This window comes from Macadamia integrifolia, chromosome 10, assembly GCF_013358625.1.
Source record: "Macadamia integrifolia cultivar HAES 741 chromosome 10, SCU_Mint_v3, whole genome shotgun sequence".
NCBI lineage: Eukaryota > Viridiplantae > Streptophyta > Magnoliopsida > Proteales > Proteaceae > Macadamia > Macadamia integrifolia.
Window position 1 is genome coordinate 4,192,008 of NC_056566.1, and position 22,122 is coordinate 4,214,129.

Genomic DNA, 22,122 nt, shown 5'->3' on the forward strand with positions numbered 1-22,122 from the left:
AAAAAAAGGACACACATTTTAAGAAAGCTCTTCCTAAAGCAATAAATGCCACTGCTATAAGCCTATAACATTTATTTCCAATGCGATCCCCTGTCTATATTATCACAATAATTTCCCTATGAAAAAAAAAAAGTGGAAAAAAATGTCATGCCTAGATTACCACAATGGACAAACATTTTAGGACAGTGATAGCTCCAAGGAAGACAACATTTTGAGAAGAAGGGAGTATATTATTGTTTTTCCTTGCCTAATAAAATTGAGTTTTTGTAAAATTCCCTGACCAGCTTTACTTGCCAATCCACCACTCTCTTCTACCGTAGCTTCAGGCAGGACTCAATTCCTAAGATCACTTTTATACAAAGAGCAGGGATTGATTCTTCTTTTGCTGAGATTTGGAGCAGTCTTGGAGCTTATTCTTTTAAGAAGATATTAAGACGTACTGGAGGATCAGAAAACTAATCAGCCATGGAGATTGGCCGGTGGAGTTATCTTCTTACTTGGGTGATTGATTGAAATTTGGAGACAAGATATTCACGTGGTCTTTGTTGACTTCTGGCAGGGAGTTCTAGAAAGAAAATGACGGGGTTTCAAGTTGATAAACTATCACAGTCTATAATGGAACTTCAGCTATTGTTAGAAGAATGGGGGCAGTGACATCCATTTCTGTTCACTGGGCAACACTGGGATCAGCATTGAGCATGTGCCTCTTTCTATTGGTTATGGATGAGTTGGGGTGATGTGTAGGTTGTCTAATGGTGTATGTTGTTTATTAATTGTATACTTTGTGATATGTCAGGACAAGGAAGTGGGTAAATATGCTACTTTAAAATTATGGATGAATGCTGGAACTTATGAACTGCATTTTCTGAAAAAGCAGTAGTAGAATGGAATGGTTAAGATTGATGATCAGTGCATACTCTAAATTGTATCAAAAGAAGAAAAAGAAAAAAAATTCCATTATTGACTGTTCTCATTTCTTCTTTCAATCATCAAGGACGGGGATTTACGAAGATGTTTCCTGTGTAATTCAAGTTGGATGATGAAGTCATCAGTTCTCTTAAAGTGTTGAATTCAGTTAGATTTAAAGCATGAATTTTTAAATGCCTATGAGAACTGTGGTGCTTTAAGAAGCTCAGTGTTGGGAATCAAGAACGACATATGCATCAATGATTGTAACTGGAGTAACAATTTTGAGAGGGATAAGTGGTAGTACTCTAAAGGATAGTAATGCAGAAGCAACCAAAGAATCCAATTGGATGGCCTGGATTTGTACTAATTAGTTTACGATTAGATTTTGTTAACTAGGGGCATAACTGAATTTTTATTTGTGGGGGGTATTTAATTGCTATTTTCATTCTTTTGTTTTTGCTTATTTATGAGTTCCAATAGGAAGTGTTATTGGAAAATGGTTATCTTTCACCTTCAAGCAACAGAGATTAGAGACCAACGGAAAGCTAAGGCTTTTCAAATGATATCAAGCGATAGAGACCAACTGAAGGCTATTTTCAAATGATAATTACTCCTTCAATTCCAATCAGATGGGGATGAAACTGCAAGTGTAGGATCGCATCTTCCAAATCTATTAAAAAAATAAATAAACCAAAATATCAAGTATTACGTTCAGATTCAATTCCTGGAATCACAAGGTGCGGTAGGCATAGTTCTGGTTATGGTTGCAGGTTAAGCTCTTACAGTAGGCATCTTCTTTGGAACTGAAATTCTACGATTCAAGTCTCCTAGGATAGGGGTTTTTATGCCCTAAATCTCAAACTTGTTAGAAGAGTATCAATAGAGATCGACTTCAACAATCTAAGCTGTCTGTGTTACCCAGAAAACAGAGTAGCAATATTGATTTAATAGAAACAGAAAAATAAAAGAGATAAATAGCAATAGAAGATTGATAGAAAGGGAGAGAAGAAAGAAGAAGAGAGAAAGCGAAGCGCGCAAGGAGGGATGGAGAATGGTCACACAACCTTGTCAAGCACCCATCTGGCACCAAAACAATTCAATAAACTTCATTCTTCAAAACCTAACCCAATGAATTAGGTTACAAGCCTATTTATAACTAAAACTGAAATTAAAAAACTTCATAATTAAAGTTTAAAACTGAAATCAAATAAAATCTCCTAATCTCTCCTAAAACCTAGATTAATAACAACAAAAACATAAAATTCAAATTGGTCCTATTTGTCTAATGGCGACCAAAAATAGAATATAACATATCTTCCCAAATAAAATTAACTCATTTTTTTTTTGCAATAATAACTCATAAATAATTAAATTATCATATCGAACAAAAATAAATAAATAAATAAATTTAAACCCAGTTCGTCTCAATCGAGATTGCCAGAAGGGTCAACTTGGTTCAGCCATGATTTTGCATCCCAGGGGATGCTCCAATAAGGAAGTGACCTGATTCAAATTGAAAGAGGTAAAAGAGCTAAGGGCAGACCTAAAATGACCCTAAGGGAAGTAGTTGGGAATGGCATACATAATCTAGGATTTGTCCCAAGTATGATCTCAGATTTTTAAATCCATGCAGTTGACCCTATTAAGTTGGGATAAGGCTGGGTTTGTTGTTGTTGTTGCCCTAGTCAGTAGACTAGGTAAGGGGGTCCTTGGTCGGGACAACTAATTAAATGATCAAATGGTAAATACAATAAGAAATGATACCCAAATCAAATCAGTTACCCCATGTGATTCCCTACCATCCATAAATGTTCATGCACCTATATGAACAGGGCATTTTCGGATCAACCTGTCCACAAATTTTCCTCCCAATTCAACATACTACATGGCCGAAGTAGGTACTCGACCATGGCTTGGTTATGTAGATTTTCATACTAGGTTTCCTTCTCCCTTTATTAATTGTTAACTTCTTTTAGTATGAGCTCAATCAATGGAGCTACCAATAAAGCTAATAGGACAAATTATATTTTTTATCCAAACATATTTAACTATTAAACCCAAACATATATGTATCCACCACTAAATCAATTTTCATGTGAACATAGAAAATTCAAAATTCATTGATCAAACAAAGCTTGTATAAACTTGTATTATAGGAAAAATATAGCTGAGAAGATTTGAAATTTTGAAACATAAGAAGTAAAAGTGGCTATAGAATTACCTGGTACCAGATGCATGTCACAATCATCGGAACAAAAACTATTAACATTTGCCATACAACCTGTGACATTACTGCAGCAGTTCCTAGAAATATAATGATTGAGATAAGAAATTCTTCCATTTCATGTGGAATAGAGATATCAACAGCACTTTGATCTATGGATACCTGTATACAAAATAGAGTTCATTTAAAAGTTAAAATTATATTAACTTTTGTGGTGATTAAATAAGATCAATCGGATCCCAAAAATAATTAAACATATTTACTAACCCGATTTAGAATCCTTCCACTTGGAGTAGAATCAAAAAATGATAGGGGAGCACGAAAAATGCACAAGTGCATTCTATTGAAAAGTAGAGTGGTCGTCTTGTATCCAATGGTTACAACAAGCATTGACCTTATAAGTACACAAAGGGAGCTTCCAAGAGTCAAAGAAAAAAAAATGAAGATAATAGTGGATCCTTTAACATGAGGTGTCACATCCTTTGAAACAGGAGTTGCCAACACCATCCAGTAACTACTGGCTATTAGGAGAACCTGAAAAAGAAGTTGTGCCAGGAATATCAATGGTACAAATGCCCCTTTATATGCAGTGGTAACATACTTCCAATAGACTGAAAGACTAACTCCACCATTTTCTCTCTTTTCTTCTTGGATAAGCTGCCCTTCTGGCACAACGGTTTTTTCTGTTTTGTAGTTTTTTGATTCCGTTTCCTCATCATTTTGAATAGACTTCTTACTACATAACATATTACCATCTTCCTCACTATTAATTAAATTATCTAAAGCAACCCCATGTTCGACATAATTGAAGTCTGCCAAAGCTTTCGCATGTGCACCTACTAATTCCATAAAATCAGTTCCTAAACTAAGAATTTCTTTGTACTTTCCTGATTGAGTAATCCTTCCATCTCTCATAACCTACCAAATAAAAAGAAAGTAAATAGTCACTTTCAAACCAGGTTAAAGGATTGAAATTATGATAGGAAGATGATTCTCACCAGGATAAGATCAGCAGAAGGTAAAAACTCTACTTGGTGGGTAACATAAATTACTGTTTTTGATTCTAAGATTTTCAGCAAACACTCCTGTTATAAAAGTTAAGATGTATACAATTAGACACTAAAAAAAAAACCAATTACTTGAAAGATCCAAATAGTTATGTATATTAAGGGGAAAATGTGGGTATGATAACTGGTTACCTAAGAATATAGCATGCTTGTTGATTGTATGCTATCTTACATAACTTGCCCACCACCGTCGCTTTACGGTCCCCCCTCTTCTTCTTCTCCGACTCCCACTCCCACTCCCTCCTACAAATTCTGTTCCATTTTCAGTTATAGCTAATTTGATTTATTGACAATGTATTGTTTTTAACCTACATATTCTCCCCCCCCCTCCTTTTAGTCATACCCTAGAAGTCTCTCTCTCTGGGAAGAAATCTCACGGGGAAGAAATCTAACCAAAGTGTTTCTACGAGCTATTGTCCACCAGAAAACTTTTGTGGCAGACATGGTTTATTTATCAATCATTTCCCTGCCCTAATTCCCATTCACTGATTTGGTTGGGATTGGGGTTGGGATTGAGATTTGGTATTGGTCACAATAACATAGCCGAAGACGAGTCCAAAACTAGTAGCCAACAAAGCCGGTTCGAGCTCTAAGGGTGATTGTGGCAGCAGTGGTGGTGATGGCTCTAGTAATGCTCTCCATCAGGAGCAGGAAGAAGAGCGAGCCTTGTTTCAGGATCCTCTTGAACCCACTGGAACTAAACGACCCAGATTATTTGATTTCGATTTAAAACCCCCAAAAGGCGGTGTTGCTACTAGTGGTGATAGCAGTAAGAACAAATTCCAAGCTCCATTTTCCACCACCACAACTTCAACTTCCATTTTTCTTTAAACATCAAAACCTAAGCTCTGCTATTAGTTTAATTAATTAATATTTCCTCATCAACGGGAGGTTGCTTGGGGATTAATAGTCCTAACCCTAACCTTCCATAGACCACTAGCTACTTCACTTCACCCATTAAATTCAGTTTGGTTCCCTCTGTGAAAGGATTCATTGGAGTGATGGGGAGAAGTGACACTTCAGTAGCGTTGAGAGAGAGAGGGGGGGAGGGAAGCGGCAACATGTGATGCAGTTTGGCGATGGATCTAGCATATCTTTTATTTACTTTCCTTTTTTAGAGTTAGAATTAGTATGGTAGATTTTTCTTTGAGTGAGAATTTTATTTCTATTTTAGTTAGATGCAATATTTGTTTCAAATAGGAAAGTAGGACTGTTTTCAGTCTTTAAATAGGATTATTGAACTCAACTGAGATGAAAAAAATTGAATGAATTTGAAGAGATATGTTTTGGTTTGAATCGATGACTGCCATAGGTGGTTTTCTTCTCTGAAATTCTTCTTTTCTTCCTCTCTATTTATTCTGGCTTTTTCCCTTATCTTCTTCTTCTTCTTTCCTCCTTATTTTCCTCTTGCTGGCTGAACCCCTGTTCTGGGTGGTAGATTACAGCCCTCATGATGCACATCGATTTCTTTTCTGTATGATCTGTTAGGGCTGAAGTTTTGATCGAATGTTTCCCCTACTTGGGCGACCTTAATGCTAGAATCTCATCCCCAAAGGATCCTTCTATCAAGAGATTCGAACCTGGTTCAGATCTGGTTCTGCGCCTTGTGCTGGACTGAGTTGCAGGTACAATTGTTCCTCGAGGTTTGCTGGTGCTAGAGTGGAAGCAGATTTGCTACTGCGATTTCTTGTGAAGATTTCAGTTGGAGCTTGTGGCTGAGAATCGATAACCAAGTTTGGGTTATCGCTGGTTCTGTTCTCTGTCGAGACCTAAGGTTGAAGATGAACAACCACTTATTTGCAACTAAAACACTTGCTGAAATTTCACATGAGGTCAGATCTTTTGTTATTTTCACAAAGCCACTTCTTTCTAAAGTTTTGTTTCTAATTATCTCTAATCTGAACTAAATTCCGGAATACCCCCCCTCTTTTACTTTTCTATTTCAGTTTGACCCTATAACCTATTTTCATCTCTTTTAAGTGCTTGAATATTCCTGAATTCGCAAAATTACCCCTCACCCTTTAAATTGAGATATTTCATCATTCTTGTGGGCCCTAAGTGATCCAATTTCAGTCTTTGGAATCTGGATCCGCATCAACATGGTAATGGTGATCAAGGCAAAGGGGCTAACGGGAGGAGAAGCAAAGAGAGAGGTCCTTAAAACTTGAGCATTAGTACGGGATAGCTGTAGGGGAGAGATAAGGTGTAGCAGCAGGGATTTAAGGTTTGGATTTTCTCTCTTCATCCAATGGTTTTATTTAAGATGACCAAATCCTATGATTAAAATTTCACTAGCACGTAAGATTCCAAGGTAACTCGCTAACATACCTATCCCTCTCCCATATATTAATATAACTTATTTCTCATAACGATAAGCAACGGCAAATCGTTAGTGTATGCAAGAATATGCATTCATCGATATTAGGTGTTTGTATGTCTTGTTTGTTGGATAGCCATAATTTATTTCTTCTTAGATCAGTTTTTAAATCAATAAAGCATCTAGTGAAAAGAAAATTGTAACGTAAGCAATGAGATGTACTGTTTAAAGGAAATTTTATTAAAAAAAAACTTTGGAAGTAGAGGTAAAAAATCAATTACCTTAAAGAGATGAGTTCCTGTGTGAGCATTCACATAACTAAAAGGATCATCAAGTAGATAAATATCAGCATCATAGTATAAAGCACGTGCAATTTGGATCCTTTGCTTTTGCCCACCACTTAAGTTGATCCCCCTCTCCCCTACGATTGTCTGATCTCCAAAGGCACACAATTCTAAGTCTTTCTTTAATGAACATGCTTCAAGGATCATCTCATATCTTTCCTTATTCATCTCTTTGCCAAATAATATATTGTCTACTATCTTGCCACTTTGTATCCAAGGTGATTGTGAAACATAGGCCTTCTTCCCATTTAACTTAATGGCTCCAGATACTTTTGGTACTTCCCCTCACATGCATGAAAGTAAACTTGACTTGCCTGACCCAACAGAACCACAAATAGCAACTTTCATCCCATGGTACACTTGAAAATTAAGATCTTTTAATGTAAAATCAGAAGAATGAAGGTCCCAAGAGAAATTCCCCTTGATTATCTCAACTGCAACATTGTCAGCATCTCTTGGAAGCTTTTGTACTATATTCGGATAAAGATCATCGAGGCAAAGGAATGAGACTATTCTATCAAGGGAAACTTTAGTTTGAACTACCATAGAGATTGTGTCTGGGAGATTATAAATGGTACCTTGTAATATCTCAAATGTTGCAAGTGCAAACAGAATATTCCCGGACTCTAACGGAATCCCTATAATGATACAGAACCCAAAAGTAACCATGGATACAAACATGGGAGTACTAGAAAAGAAGATAGAGGCATTAATAGCTGATGTATAAAGTAACTTTTTTAACCATCTTGTTTCAAAGCTCCTGAGCTCAATTATCTTAGCCAAGAACTTCATCTCCCAGCCCTGGAGCTTGAGAATCCTCATATTTCTCAGAGCCTCACATGTCATCTTCATCCTTCGATCCTTTGAATCCATTAATTCACCCTGAAAATTCTCTTGTAATTTTCCCAATGGAATATTTGCCAACATCAAAATTATTGTGGCAACAAAAGCTGCAAGTGAAGCGAGTCCAAGACGATTATACAAGATCAACAATGCTAAAACAATCTGAACAGGCACCCTCCATATATCGTGCAAGTACCAACTGAAAAATCCAATCCTCTCAACATCAACACTCATCAAATTAGTGTTCCCCCCACTAGCATGGCACTGTTTTGATTCACTTGAAAGCCTGAGACTCTTCCTATAGATTATTGAGAACAAGGCAGCACTTACCCTAATTGCCATCTTTCGCAATTGAAAGAACAAGTGCCTCTCTGAGAGGCCATTTATGAGCTTTGAAAGAAAGAAAATAAACACTAGCACATAGCCTTTATATGTTAGTTGGTGAGAACCATTGAGATACTGAACAAAGTCATTAATGAGGTATGGTCCAATATAAGAAACCAATGTGCATACAATGGAGAGTAAACCCGTCCATAGAATTTCTTTCCAAATTAAGAGAATCAATGCCTTCACTAGCTTGAGTGTGCTTACTTGACCACTACTATTTCTTCCATTAACATGTGAATCAAGTTCATTTTTAAAATGAGAAAAGATCACATCAGCACTATCACAACTGGCAACATGAGGAACATCTTCAAGGTCCAAGGTCTTTTTATAACCAAGTGCAAGCAAAGGACCCATCCAAGAGAAAGTAAAAAAACTTATAAGATTGGCATTTTCATAAGGAGTTACATTCTCTCCACCGACAAGTGATTCTTGTCCATTTTTACCGTTATTTTGGCTGGAACTAACTTCTAAAAAAGGTTCCAAAATATGGCAATCTTCATCTTCTCGCCCTTTACCAAGCAATCCAAAATAACAAAATAACATAAGAGCAATAATGGATACAGCATCGGAGACCCATATCATGAATGGTAAGGATGAGTGTTTCCAATGCACTCCAAGATGTATAACAATATATAAACAATACATTATGAAGTAGAAGGTACACCAAATCCTCTGTAGAATGGGCAACATGTGCTTTCTTGAATGGGAAAATTGGGTGTGCAAATAAACGTAGATCACAAACCAAGTGAGTGCTCTGAATGAAAGATCCAATTGGGCAGCAAGCTTTATATAAGACCAACCATATCTATACCCAGAGAGGTAGTTTAGCATGCAAAAGAGAAGGTCACAGAAAGATACACCCAAGCAAGGTATTAGGTTTGACGAATAGTACAAGTATGCACTCTTCAACATTGGTTTGGAATTTTCAATGGTAGGCATTTTGTATCTTTTAGAAGCCCAGGTAATGGATAAAAGTAATAAAAAAATTAGGTGTGAAAAAGCAGAACACCCATGAAGGAAAATGATTGTAGAACAATGCGAAAAGAATATCCAAATATTCAACTCATCCATTTTTGCAAATTTTCTTTTTTTTTCTATTTGTAATTCAATGGCTCGGTTCAAGTAGGTTCAATACGTATCTTAACAACTTCTCCGCATTTTGAATTGTTGTAGGTCCATTTGTAAAAATGTTGTGAAAACTCTAGCATCTAAATACCAACCATTCCCACCTTATCTGTTCTAGAAAGACAGACCAATATTGGAGTCTCAATGTCACCCATAAATGTAGTTCAACCTGTATGTTAATGAACAAACATAACATAAATTTTTTTAAAAATATAAAAAAACCAACAGAAATTAACAAAATTTCATCGAAAAATCTAGACTGGAAAAGTCTATAGTTATATTTGATATAATCCACAATCATGTTCCATAGAGGGAACAAAAACTTATTAATATGTAATGAAATAAACTAATGAATATTTTGAGGGAAAAAGATATTGTCATGCTGCATGTAAGTTGCTAGACACAAGAGTGCAAGAAATGACTATCCCACCCCCTTGAAATGAAAAAATCCAACCCCTGTTATGCACTTGTGTGCATTCTCATAGGCCCCCGTGCTTGTACAAGACCCGTGCATCCTAGCAATGATCTTCTACCGATATTTTAAAATTAACATATTGGAGCAAAATTTAAGGAAAGACAAAGAACTTCATATCATAAAAACATAAAGTGATTCATTGCAATATATTTGTATAGCAAAAAAAAAAAAAAAAAAAAAAAAAGCTTCCAAAATACCAGATCCATTTATGAAGTTCCAAATAATGTAACCATAGAAACAAGATCAGCACAGAATTAACCAATGGTTAGAATTGTCAAATTGATATACAATAGCAATATGTCAAGGTATTTATGGCAACTTCAAGATCATCAAACATGGGGGATCCTATAAATCAATAACTAGGTTGAGATGCGAGTCATTCGAATCCATCTTATATGATCAATACAATTCCACTTGTCATATATAATAACCACATTTTTTAGGTGCCAGTTACACAATGTACACTGTGACTAACCACAGTCAACCGGATTTTATCTCTAAATCAATCACTGGTTAAGTAATTCACCAAGCTAAGTGATGACTCATTTCAATCAATTTGATATGATCAATATACACATTTATTTAGTTATTTACAAGGCAAGCAAACCCCATCCCTATTTTCAATAACCACATTCTAAAGGGGCTAGTTATACTTCATCAATCCTAAATTATGACACAGATTATGCAAAACGACTATTAGAACTTGGCTACATGTCTATTTGTCAATTAACCCTTATAACAAGTCTAGCCTAAATTCTATTCTATCACTTTATCGATGTCATGATGTAGGATAGTTACAGAAAAGACACCTGAAGTTTGTAGCCCTAAATTGTCCAAATGATTTCTAAGCAGGCATCACAAATCATATACTAATTCAGAAATAAACATGCCACAATCAATAATGCAGCAAAAAAAAAAAAAATCAATTAAGGCTAAACAATGTGTGTAATAAAATAAAGCCAGCAAACTTCGACCACTAAATTATAGCATATCTAAATTCTTAGGCACCAAATCAAATGCTACGTTAGAAACTACGAAGAAAAAGGGATAGTTTCTCAAACTCTCTAGTTTTGATTATAAAAAAAAAAAAAAAAAAAACGAAGTAAACCAACCTTCAATTCTATCTTGGTATGTGAGGCCAGCCTTTTTTTTTTAATTCCAAAAGCACTGTCTTGTACAAGGGAAAACATATCTCCCTTATTAAAAAGATAATTGGCATCTCTCTCTCGTATGAGGCCAGCCTTTTTTTATTACTATTATCAATTTTTTTTTTCTGGTATGCAACCTTAATGTAGCCACCGACCCCCTTGAGTTTGGGATAAGGCTGAGTTTCTTGTTGTTGTTGTTGTTTTCTCTCTCTTTGGTCATGTGCAATATTACACTTGCACAATTCTAGTTTTCTGATTAAATTGAAAGTGGAATTCGTTGGCCACTCATGACTCCAAGTCGCCAACGCCTTGGCATGGACTTGCTAACATCACATAATATGTGAATGCAACTCAAGTTTCCAATACAAACACGTTATACAATACCTTCGGTATCAAAAAACCATAAAATAGAGGATGCACAACAACTTTTGTCTTGAAGTACAACTTTTTTCTATCTGGTTAAAGGAAACGATTGTTACACTGCCTTTGTATTGATTCCCTTATAGCCTTCTCACATAATAGATAGTAGGTCCCTGTCTCACACTGACATTCTTTCTCCTATTATGACCATGTGGGCTCCATTTGGACCTCATCTTGATGATACCATTTTCCAACCACTCATTGGTGTAGTGTGCAAATTCCTTCTTATATAGCACTAGTAGGAAACTCTCCCACGAGAAAATAATATGAAGGATTGGAAAATACTTCCATTTAAAAGTTCAAGTCCTCATGATGATGTTATTTCCCAAAAACAAATGGTGGAATCTTGATATTTTTTTTGGGTAAAAGTGGAATCTTGATAGTTGACACGTTTGGCACACATCAAGAGTATATGAGCCCCATCATGTCATCTGAAAATACACATGAACCCAAGAAATTACCACCCCACCCCCTATGAAATCAAAAATCATCTATGTAATTTCCTTTTGCCATTAGCCCCCGTTGGTGAGAGGCTACGCAGCCAAGCCGTGATCTCTTGCCCAACGAGGTCTATAAATAAGCCAAAGGGAAAGAAGAAAAAAAATGAAACAAAAAGGTGGTGAGGAGATTATGGGTGTCTTTTTGCGTCATTCATAGAGGAAGAAGGATGAGAAAAAAGAGATGAGCTGAATGGGAGTGGCATGCCATTTAGAGCACAGAAGTAGAAAATGTCAACAATCAGTCCTTCCTAAAAGGGTTTTATTAGCTTGAACTGATGGTGGCACAGCATAATTTGAGGTCTTTAAATTCCATGAGTCATGAAAAATAATCTGAAAATATAAAGTAAAATTTGAGGTTCTAAAATTCCACGGTGATAAATGATTACACTTCTCATTCCTATGAAGTTTCAACTTTCTAGAGTCAATTACCAGCTGTCATTTTTCATTGACGATCACAAACCTTGTCCTGAACTTTACACCTAGCTTAATCAATATTACAAAACCTCAATCCTGCTTAACAGAACGGAAGTAAAACAGAAATCCTAGATAGAGAGAGAGAGAGAGAGAGAAGACCATACCTTGACGAAGAAGCTTCAAATTATTCTGCGTTTCTGGATGGCGAATATTTACCTTCTTTGTGCACTTATTCAACAAACCAAAGATTTTCATGGTAATTACCTCTTCGATCAACAAACTTGGACTTTGTCTTCTACTGGTAGCGTAACCCATAACTCCCGACTCCCTGAGAAATAGGCAAAAGGTAGGTCCGTATCCTCTAGAAAGTGCATCCCAGAGTTTGCGATGGATGTCCAGTAAATTTTATAACATGATAACTACCTATTTTCTGAAGGGTACGACCACAAATAGAATTTGTAACTGAACTCTTTTGCCCTCCATACAAATGCACTATAATAGCTCAAATGATGTGATTTTACAACAGGGAACAGAGGAAGAGATCGGGAGTGGGGAGATGCAGAGGGCAAGGCCTCACCATGTAGAAGATCAACTGCCCGTGAAAAAAGGGGGAGTGAAATTTGAAACACCATATGATAAAAATAATTTCTCCACAATATTCAATCAAACAATCAATGTCCAAACCCTTTGGAGTGACTCAATCAGAGTTGAAATTTTACGAATCATAACCAATTGCAGCAAACAGAGCCCTAGCCGAGACCCTGCATGAGCCCAACCAGGCAGTCCACAGGCAGGTACCCCGGTTATTCCCTCTGCCGGCCGGCCAAGTAGCTTCTTCTCTCCGGCAGGTTCTTCCGGACCTGCATCCTTAAAATAAAATGTTTTACAAAACTAGGACAAGGAATCAGAATTGCATGTCAAGATGGTTTATTGGGCTTCGACCCCTATTTTGTGTTTTATTTTAAATGGACCTTGCTCTTTAAACCTAAGCCCACCCAATCCATGTTTATGAACGGATGGGTAATGTAACACTCCGCCTTTACTCACCTGAAGGCTAGTGACATAAAATGCACACATATTCACAATCCATTTATGATCCATGGTGCAGTACTTTAAGTGCATAAAATTATGAAATGATTCTATGATCACAAGATAATAATCAGAGTCAAATATACATAACTGGTGGAGTCTAACAATATTTATCATATTTAACAAAGTGTTTTTGTAGCGAAATATTAATTACAGTTATGCCCAAGGGCTACATCTGATATGCAAACAAAAGGATCAAAAGGGAAGATGATACTCTCATCCTCAACATGCTCCGAAAGCACAATCATCGCATACACAACCGTCTTCATATATGACTAACTCCTCGTCCCAGAGGTCACCTTTGTAGAGAGTCGACTCCTCAGTCATAGTCTCTGAAGGGTTCTCTGAATCCACATCTAAAAAGGGGCAACAAGAGGGGTGAGCTTCCACAAAGCCCAGTGAGGGGTACACACAAACATCCACAACAAATTATGAAATAAAAATAATAAAAATGCCCAACCAAACTAATATGAATGCGTTTATATGAATGCAATGCCATGATCCATATTATTAGCAAACAAACATAATCAACAAAATCTAAGTCCATAATGGGTATTAGTGCTACTACAACATAGATGGTATCCTCAGTCATGAATGTCCGTTATCGATCCCCAAGGATACAAGCTACTTGAGAGTCAGTAGCATACCGGTCCCTACATGGCTACTTCAGTACCCGATAAACCCCTATTTATAATCCCCCATAATATGTCTCATCACCGAATCTAACATCGAGTGATGGTTTGTCACAATGCCGGTACCCCCCTCGATCACTGGAAATCGTCCCCAACCTCGTTCCGTTGGACGATAGGATTAGCCAATACATAAACCTTATTGGCAAGGGTTGTAGCACTGGGGTAATTATCCTAGCTCAATCCAATATAAAAATGTCCAACTAAACCAATATGAATGCAATGACATGATCCGGATCATTAGTAACCAAAACCTAATCAACATACTCTAAGTCTATAATGGGTATTAGTACTACTGCAACCTAGGTGGTATCCCTCGACATGCATGTACGTTATCAGTCTCCAAGGATACAAGTTAGTTGCTAGTCAGGAGCATATCAGTCCCTGCATGGTTTCTTCAATACCTGGTAAGCCCCTATTAATAATCCTCCATAATATACCTCATCATCGAACCCAACATCAAATGATGGTTTGTCACAATGCCGGTAGCCCCCACCTCGATCACCAGAAAAATCCCCAACCTCGGTTTGTTGGACAGTAGGATTAGCCAATACATAAACCCCTATTGGTATGGGTTGTAGTACCAAGGTAGTTATCCTAGCCCAATGCATTCTAACATGCCACACCACATTACAATCACACTCACACACCCCGTGGGCATATAGTGTCGGAACCAACCTTCGGCTATCCTATACACCACACTCACACACCGTGGGCATGCAGTGCCGAAACCAACCTTCGGTCACCCTGCACCCCAATCTCCACAACACACATTCAAACACACACACACATTCACCCTGGGCATGCAGTGCCGAAACCCAACCTTCGGCTACCCTGCATCTCAGTCACACACACACACACATTCCATTTACAACTCATATCATTATGCAACATACACATCCAATACAAGTAATAAGTTTATAATATGCAATTAACATGCTCATCTACATTTGCATCATAACATAAACATCTCATAAAATAAAATCACACAAATCCCCTCACCTTGGGTTCTAGGTGATGATGGACAGCCAATGGCCTTACGCCGCATTGTCTCATCACCTCTTGGTTCTACTCCTAGGATACATAAGATTTTTAATAAAATAATTCAACTGTAGAGAAATGAGGCCCTCGGCACGTGTTCTAGCTTAATTTCATATTTCTCTTCTTTTGGAATTGTTCTCAACATGGGGTTTTTTTTTATAACTATAGGGCTAATTTATATGTTGGGGATGTTCACTCACCTCAATTAACTTAGATTAAGTGTAATCAATGGGTTGGTTAAGATGAGTTTACATAATGCACCCAAATTCCCAAAAGTTCAAGTCGTGACTAAGCTAAATTTGGGGATTTTGGTTGAGGGTGTATGTGGTGACCACCCCAATCTACTATTCATGTATTTAATTTCATTTTTCCCAACCTAATTTTGGGTTTGAATGGTGGGTATAGAGGGTTTGGGCAAAACCCACCATTTCTAGGGTTTAATTACCAAAATTGGGGATTTCACTATGGAGGGTTAATGGACTCAAATTGATCCATCAATCTTGCTAAGATAAGTCTCCTACACTAAACCCCTCTCCCAATTTGTAGTTTTCACAAGTGGGAATGTGGGTTTTAGTAAATTTCCTCATTTATAGGTTTTGTGTTGTTCAAATTGGGGGTTTTTGATGGGGCTTCCTATGAAGGAGGTTTATGCACCCAATGTGAGTTACAAAACTTGCTAGCTAGTTCCCCACACCGAATCCCCAAACCAATTTGTACATAGGGCATGTGGGTAGGGAGATTCGATTGGGGCGATTCTCCAATAGCTCAATAGAAAGGGAAAAGTGTACGAGAGAGAGAGAGACATGTGAGTGTGGAGAGGGGTAGAGAATGATCTTACCTTACTTGGTAGGAAACTCTTGCTTTCTCCTCCCTTGCTCTTCTTCTTCTCTTTTCTCCCTTATCTTGTTTTAAGTTTGGTAGAAATGAAAGGAATGGTAAAAGTCTCTATTTATAGTCACTTAAGTTAACTAAGGACTATTTAGGAGAAAAATGGGTTTTCATTCATTACCAGGTTAATTCATTGTTTAGCACTAACGGGCCCACCTTGGGGTGTCTGGATACATTAATCTATTTCCCAATATGTTGTCCCAACTATTGGGAGTGGTCTGAGGTGCACGGGTGCGAGGGCCAGGGCCCCACGGCCAAATAACCAGATTTTGGCTGGTATAACTCATCTGAGGATTTCACCGATGAAATCCGAATTGGTCCATTTGTGTGGAAATGGATATTTAAGTTGAACGAGCCATTTCTAAGGTGTTTCCACTATGTGAGCCCCACCCCTTGGTGTAGTTTACTATTAAAATTCGGGCAAATCCACAAGTTACTAGTGGTTGTCACCCGGGTTGCATTACCTATGTCCAAAAGTTTAAATTTGGTCGGGATTTTGGGCACGGGTGTAACAAGTAACCAAGGGGCATTCATCATATACAAGGCTTTGATTCAGGTTTTCCCTCCCTGGGTTTTCCCTCCCTGGATGCAGGTATGCCTAGGGAAAAGAGAATCTTATCTACTAAAACACAAGACTGTTAGAAATGGTAGCTAGGTAGTTGTTGATGTCTTATCTGAGATTAAAGTTAGATCGTCTATTTTATTTAACAATGGAGAGCAAACCTGAATATGGAAATCTTTACTGTTGCTTGATTGTACCTGCACATAAGTCTACATAGTCAGTAGTTCTCAGTAATCACTTTATTTTTAGTAATATCCTTGCTGTTTTTGAACAGTTATTTCCTGGTGAGTTGCAATAATACATCCTCCAACAACATTCTATGATTCAAAGCAACTAAGTAAGACAGAAACCAGCCTCCTTGGGGTTTACTGACAGAAAACTCGGAGGGAGAATTTGATGGTGTATGCCTGAAATTGCGGTGGCATGAACTTCCCATGATTTAAAGCAACTAAGTAACTGATTAAAACTGTCCAAACTAGTCACAATGATCATGCTAAGAGAATAAAAAAATAAAAAATAAACAAGTAATCAATTAATCAATTCAATAATGAGTTTACAGGCTAAATGGCAAGCAGAAGCACCAGAAGGATGTTTTGCTGGCTACTGTACATGAATTTATCGATTGCTAGTTGGGTTACTGGAACCTATGGTTCATACAACAGTTGTAGATTATTCACAGGTCTCACACATGTCAAGTCAGACGTATGCAATACAGTTGGACACTCAGTTGAAGAAAACTGCTATCATGCATAGAGAAGAGATGCTTTTTTGTTATGCTATGCATTTCAATGTGGTTCCAGGTCAATGTTTAATTTTGATCCTTGAGTTCTTTTAATTACTTCCCTTTTACTTGCTTTACTAGCATTACTATGATACACATAAAAATGAGCATATACTAGGTATTACCATTAATTTCCCTGAAAAGCCAGGGCTCCTTAACCCTTCCAGCTGGAACTTCTTCAAACATACAGCATATCCCAATTTCTGGATTCTGGAGGTTGCCATAGCTAACACTCCATCTCCATCTTGATAGATGACACTTGCATATGTTTCATATCAAACTCTAAAAAATCATGTACAATGGCATACCCAGTACATAAGACTACTGCCCCTGTGGGGTCTGGGGAGGGTCATATGTATGCAGCCTTACCCCCTCTTAGCGGACAGTCTGTTTCCTGAGTTGAATCCTCAAGCACTAGGTTGCAATGGAGCAACCTTACCATTGTACGGAGGCCCATCCTCACTCTCAAAAATTCTGTAATCCCCAAAAATATGTTTACGAGTCATCCTAAATTGTTCATAATGAAATGAGATTATGGATATTACCTTTCATTATATTTCACAAGTTACAGGAAATCATCAACAGAAAACAGAGCATACTAAGGAACCTTTCATTTCCTAAAAGTGTGTCAGTAGCAGACTAATGGCCCAGACTCAGATTGAAGCAAATATCAAGGAACATTCTCATTTTCTATTTTGAGGTTCAAAAGTATGTGATATGTGCCAAATATATAATACCCAAGGACTGCCTCAATGAATACTTGTACAGTAACATATTATTCTTCACAAGGGTGTAACAGTGACAATGTATAATGGCATCACATTTTTTATGCCTTCATGTCTGACCAGTGACAACTATCCATTTTTTTAAAACTAAACATAAAACCATCTGTCCATGTCCTATATTTCAGGCAAGCATAATTATATAAGAAACAACTAACTAAAAATAAAAGGCAAGACAAGCAGTCAATTTAACATAGAACTTAAATGCATAAAGAGAGACAAATTAGATTATATTTGCACCTCAAATAGAAGAACACCCAGACTGTAGATATATGACGAAAAAGTGCACTCCCTGTCATTCAGTTCATATGGACTAGCGAACCATTTCACTTACAGCTGTACATGCCTAGATGCCATCAGCTGTCATGTGGTATTATATATAATGGGCACTCCGTACTGAGTTGTATCAATCACTAAATCGTGTACTCCCATGTTGTTAGTATCAACCTCTTTTACTGTTTTATACTTGAAGCCAGATCCAGCGGGAAATTGAGGCTGTTGTCCAACAAAGATCATCTGCTCACTATCATACCCTGTCCAAAGGGCCTCTTCCTACTCAAATGATGTTCCAAGCAGGGAATATCTTGATTTATGACATACTCTAATCTTTTGGACAGAACCAATACATTTAACCTGATTTAATGGCAACACCATAAAACAAGATGGACTTGCATCTGGCAAAGCAACTCCTTGAGAATGTGACAGATTCACCAGCTCCTAGACTTCAGCTACTCCCTTAAACTAATTTCTCCATGAATCAAAGTGGGACCAATGCCAGCTGCAGCCTAAGGAGGAGGATCTTCTGCTTTTGCACTTGCATCAAGAGATGCATCAGAAGCCACACCAGTGACACATGTAGTATTCCTATTATTCTTGCCTGTGACTGCAGCATCAATGCCATCTTGAGCTCCCAGATATCCAGATGGAACTCCCTTCCCTTTCAATGTATTCTTCAAAAAAAAGAAAACTGAGAAAAGCCAGATAACGATAGAACCTTTTACTCCTGACACCTCCAGGTGATAATGCATTGCTTGAGACAGTATCTCTGCTGGTAGTGGTTAATTGTTTGGAGATCTCAGCATTATCCTGATTAGAATGCTTACTGGGTGAAGGCTTTTGAACCCAAACCTCAGGGGGAAACATGCTCCTCACCTCATCTTTGTTGCTTGCCATTGGTAGGTCCTTGACCCTGGTAGCCATGTCACCCTGCAAACTCTCACTTCCAAAGCCACTTGCCAGCTGATGAAAAATTTCCTACTGTTGGTCCCAATTCTGCATTTCTTTTCCACTGATTAAGCTTCCAACCATTGCTAGTTTGGATTCTTGAAAATTTTCATCATTAACTCTTCAACCATGACCCCGGATTTATTCATCAACCAATGGCAAGAAGCAGCAGGTTCAGACCCAGCTAACAGAGTTTTCCAGATTCTGACCCTGACCCTCTAAGGTATCTCTATACACTTGAGGTGAGGCCCCGGGCCAATCACTGCTGAGCGGGTATAAACGTAGTTGTATATTCCAACGTATTGTGGCTGTCTGGTTTTAAGTGTTGATTGTTGTATTCCTTCTGAGAATTTCACCCTCTGCCACATCATTTGCGGTCACCTTTTCACCTTCTCCCTTCATGCATACAAATGTACTTCATGCAATCTAACGAATGATGATTTTTCAATAGTCTAGTTTTATCTAACTCTTCAATAACCACTGACGAGAAAAATACTGGTATCAACCTCTTGGATAAGCAAAGTCCATTTGGATTAAAATAAGATAAACCCCATAGCCAATGATGTAGCAATATGCAAAATCTTCTTGAAATCGCAGTCTCAACTCTCAAACGACCATCAAACGCTAAATAAATAATAGTAAATGAGAAATAGCAAAATAAATGACAGAAATACAACAAACCAATTGGTATATCCAGTAAGCTCAATCATTGGAAGTTCAAAACTAACTGAAAGAACCACAAAATTCCAAATCTCATAGCAAACAAAATTCATCAAACTTTTCAAAGTTTAAGTTCGAAGAAACCATAAATTGGTATAGGGAAACCAATACTAGAACAACAACAAATCCCAATTCGCATAACCAACTTGCACAAACCCAAAAAATAATGCATCAAATAATCCAATTCCATAATGTTGAAACAGAAAGGAACCCACAATGAGAAAACCTTAAAAGCTTGCAGGAGTATCAACTATCAAGAAAGAAAAGGTCACAACTCACAAACTTACCTGAAGTGGAAATAATCTCTTCATCTCTCACTCATAGCATTCCATCAGTTGGAAAACTACAACAAAAGAGACAAAAACAAACAAAAAAAAAGAGGAAAAGTGATGGTGAGAATTCAAAAACTAAATAAGAAGCATAAAATGGGTTATGAATATTCAGATTTTTACATGATAAAGAAGATATATATACATATATAAAATATAATTTTCGGATAAAATTGGACACTTTTTTTTTAGATCAAAAGAGAAATTATATATTAACACGAGAATGAAGCGTCCCTACAAAGTCAAAGAACAGAAGCTAAGGAATACAAGAAGGTGTTTCCAAGTCGCACGAAACAAAATATGAGTCTAAGAAGCAAAGTATGTTTGACTAGAGAATTCCCTTCTTGCAAAATATGCTTGAAACATACTTGGTTGAAATTTGATAATAAAGTTCAGCGTTCATGTATAATATGGTGGATTCTCCAAGGGATATTCATTGAGAGATGATTTAGAATATTGGTAATCATTCCTTACACACATAAACATACACAAAGAAAGAAGAAAAAAAATACATGCTACATATATATATATAGATTGATAATCATTAGATTATCATGGTCAATCCATATGTTGCTGAAGATTGAGCTTGTAGATAAAGATGTACACATAAGATGGGAAAACAATACCTTGGTTTGCTCAGAAAACAGTACGTTAGATTCTCTCTCTCCTTGCCTGCTACCAAATATCTGAAATTTGATGTATCCCCTTTGATCCATTTTGGTTGCCTTTGGCTTTGTCTTTGATGGTCTCCGCCCGGGAGGGCTTTTCCTTATTGGTCTTTGCCTTCCCTACAAAGTCAAAGAACATAAGCTAAGGAATACAAGAAGGTGGTTCCAAGTCGCACAAAACAAAATTTGAGTCTAAGAAGCAAAGTGTGCTAAATGTTTGACTAGAGAATTCCCTTCTTGCAAAATATGCTTGAAACATACTTGGTTGAAATTTGATAATAAAGTTCAGCATTCATGTATAATATGGTGGATTCTCCAAGGGATATTCATTGAGAGATGATTTAGAATATTGGTAATCATTCCTTACACACATAAACATACACAAAGAAAGAAGAAAAAAAATACATGCTACATATATATATATAGATTGATAATCATTAGATTATCATGGTCAATCCATATGTTGCTGAAGATTGAGCTTGTAGATAAAGATGTACACATAAGATGGGAAAACAATAACTTGGTTTGCTCAGAAAACAGTACGTTAGATTCTCTCTCTCCTTGCCTGCTACCAAATATCTGAAATTCCCCCCCCCCATTTGATGTATCCCCTTTGATCCATTTTGGTTGCCTTTGGCTTTGTCTTTGATGGTCTCCGCCCGGGAGGGCTTTTCCTTATTGGTCTTTGCCTTCCCTACAAAGTCAAAGAACATAAGCTAAGGAATACAAGAAGGTGGTTCCAAGTCGCACAAAACAAAATTTGAGTCTAAGAAGCAAAGTGTGCTAAATGTTTGACTACAGAATTCCCTTCTTGCAAAATATGCTTGAAACATACTTGGTTGAAATTTGATAATAAAGTTCAGCATTCATGTGTGATATGGTGGATTCTCCAAGGGATATTCATTGAGAGATGATTTAGAATATTGGTAATCATTCCTAACACACATAAACATACACAAAAAAAGAAGAAAAAAAATACATACTACATATATATATATATATTGATAATCATTAGATTATCATTCTCAATCCATATGTTGCTGAAAATTGAGCTTGTAGATAAATATGTACACATAAGATGGGAAAACAATACCTTGATTTGCTCAGAAAACAGTACCTTAGATTCTCTCTCTCCTTGCCTGCTACCAAATATCTGAAATTCCCTCCCCCCCCCCC

At 37.1% G+C, this 22,122-nt stretch overlaps 1 pseudogene; it reads right to left on the reverse strand.

Moving 5' to 3' along the window:
• The window catches only part of LOC122091183, a 26,092-nt pseudogene extending 5,120 nt beyond the window's left edge, over window positions 1-20,972 (reverse strand).
• Window positions 20,973-22,122: the final 1,150 nt, after the last annotated feature.